The following is a 2,982-nucleotide window of genomic DNA, read 5'->3' on the forward strand; positions in this document are numbered from 1 at the left end:
CTTTGGTATCTTATCTGTTGTCAGCCGACTCACAAACCCTTATCGGCCATTGGCTCACCCTGAGCTTCCACTTTCTGCAAACAAAACTCCAATTAATCCTAAAACTGAGTCACTGGAACAACCGCAGCAATTAAGAGCGTAACCGCACCGATTCGGTGTGAATCACTCCATTACATGGATCTGCAATAATTGAATGATGTAAATGTCGGGATCGCTTCCAGGATAACACATCGATGTGACCGCACCATAATTGGGTCAGGCAAGCGTTTAATTAAAAGCACATGCATGAGCGAAGCTTCATCCTTTTTGGATCAAGCACCAAAATGTCTTTTAAGCCATTACGGTAACGACTTTCAGAAATAACGGTTTCAGTGGACTGTAATTGGCTAGCATTACCACTTTGAGTGACCCATTTTTGATAGTATCGTGGTAATTATCGGCCTTGATTTTAATGATAGGATGCGCAAGGCAATAAAAAGAGGTGAAGAAGCGAACTGCAGACTAATGGATGAGGTAGTAAACAAGAAATTAGAATGCTGGATACAACGGCTTTAATTTGCCAGGGACTATTAGCCACCGCTCCAAGTGGCTTTTTAAATATAGTAATTTTGAGCAAATTCACTCACGGCAAGGTTGCAACTAAAGGAATGAAAAGGAAAATTTGACTTCTAAATATTTGTTCAGTCTCTTAGTGTATTGATTTTTCATTCAGAATCTAATGTTTCAATTTATTACTTTTTTTCATTTCAAGTTCTCTAATTTTTTCAGTTTCTCTGTTTTTGAGTCCCTTTGTTCTTTTGGATTCCAGTCTCAATATTTTTTAGTTTTTTGTTCTTATACAGGGTGAGTCAACTTCTGACATGTCCTAGGATGCAACCAAAAATACTAATTGCACTTACCACTTGGAACTTTGTTCAATTTTTAAAAACATAATTAAATGAACACTGGTTTTTTATCTTTTAAATGATAATAATGCATAATGAAATTATAGCAAAGACAAACTTGACCCAGAACAATGTAATCTTGGATTAAATTTAATATCAATTACCGATATGGTCAGCTGGAATCGGTATTATTGGTTGCATATTTTTTGTATAAATTCAGAAGTAACCCGCATCGACTCACCCTGTAGTTTCGCATCAGAGGTAGTTTTTTTGTCAATTTTTGAAAATATGCATACTTTAATTCTATATTAGCGTTTGTCATTGGATATGGGAGTGACAAATAATTAATTTTTTTTTCGCAACCATTCAGTATAATTTATGTTTTTTAATTTTATCGCCTCGTTGCACGCGCATTTACTGCTAATTTTGGCTTGAGGTTTTGGGAAAAGCTTCAAGAAAGAATCCTTTGTTACTTCTTCCTTCGTCTCTTTCCAAATAAAACCCTTACTTTTCGGTCACGTTCTGGCAAGGGACGTCTGCATTCTGAATTAATTAGCTACGATCTTAAAACACAGTCCTGTTTGCATCCAATTTACAATTTCTACGAAATCTTTGCCTTCGTACTTTTACACTTTTTTTTTCGCATAAATGTCACACAGGTCAAAGACTTTCCTCGAAATACAGTGACAGGCCAAATTAGCCACATCTGTTTCACGTAAAAAATGGTCATATTTCTCGTGCTTAATGAGAGTTCAAATTTGAACTTATCTCGGAATAAGGAAACAATTTAACTCGGCTTTTATTAATACAAGTTTGCAACTCGTACACCTAATCTCTGCATTTTACTGCATTAAAGTAATCCCACAACTTTGTAATATTTCCATAAACTGCAATAAATTTCGCTTTGTTCCCTCGAGTCGTAAATAAAACTTTGTCCTACTTCATTTTTAACATGAATTTGTTAAATTGTGTTTTTTGGCAATAACAAGGCCTTCCAATAGTTTCAGCAACTCAATTTCTCGCCTTGTCACACGACATTAGTCCCACAAGTCCGTCGATGGACCAGAAAGCTATCTATTTTCGGCCTCGTTAGATCGACTGCGATATTTCAATATCTCGTTAAGAGTGTCTTCAGGGAAAAATTCGAATTCATCAATTAGAGCCTGACACTGTGTGTGGGCTCAATCCAAACGAGCTCCAGGCACTGGAAACAGACTGTAATTGCCTTATATAAAATACTTTGCACTGTAAATTGTACTGGAGAAATCATACAAATGCACTAAAGCTTTCCCAAAAATTAGAATTTTTTTCTTTGAAAAAATGTGGTAATAATTCATTTATTTGTCTTTGAAACTTTTACATTCTGTCATCAACTTATCAATTTTTTTTATTCACTAGTGAATAATACAATCTGTCTATAAATGAATGTACGATCGTAGTAGGTATTAAAAGTTGGCCGCTTCTTTCCAGAAAAAAAAACGAACAATGTTAGTACAGTGCGTTCAAAAAGTCTTTAGATCAACTCTTGCTGTGAAATTTTGAACGTATGTTGATTTCTTACGATTACTACATGCGAGAATACTGGCGTTGAAGAAAATCGCAAAGACCACGTTTGACACTTCAACAGAATAAAACGATAATTTATCAAAGACAATAAAAATGTAGCAATCTAAATTCCACAGCAACAGTTGATCTCAAGACTTTTTGAACACATATGAACGTATATGAAAAATATAGTTTTGTTGGTTGTGTGAGTAGATAAAAATTAATACTTTTCAGAAACTTCATAGAAATAAAATAATTAAATGTGGCAAATTCAAATTCCTGAACCACTTGAGATCTCAATACACTTAAAGAAACTGTTGAAGCTGAATTAAAGTTAGATTAGGAGCACATTTTTAAATTGTTGGAGTGTACTTTAAAGGGGATTAATTGTAAATTTATACATTTTTTCAATTTGACGGACGTGTTAGGTTTTTTTACTCCTGAGGTGCAAGAAAGTCGAATAAATTAGTAAAAATATCTTTTCTATCCCACCCTTCCGCCGTGTGCTCTTTCCTCCCTCCACAACTCTTTAGCTGCCTCCAGCATCAGCACT

The sequence above is a fragment of the Tribolium castaneum genome, chromosome 1 (assembly GCF_031307605.1).
Source record: "Tribolium castaneum strain GA2 chromosome 1, icTriCast1.1, whole genome shotgun sequence".
Taxonomy (NCBI): domain Eukaryota; kingdom Metazoa; phylum Arthropoda; class Insecta; order Coleoptera; family Tenebrionidae; genus Tribolium; species Tribolium castaneum.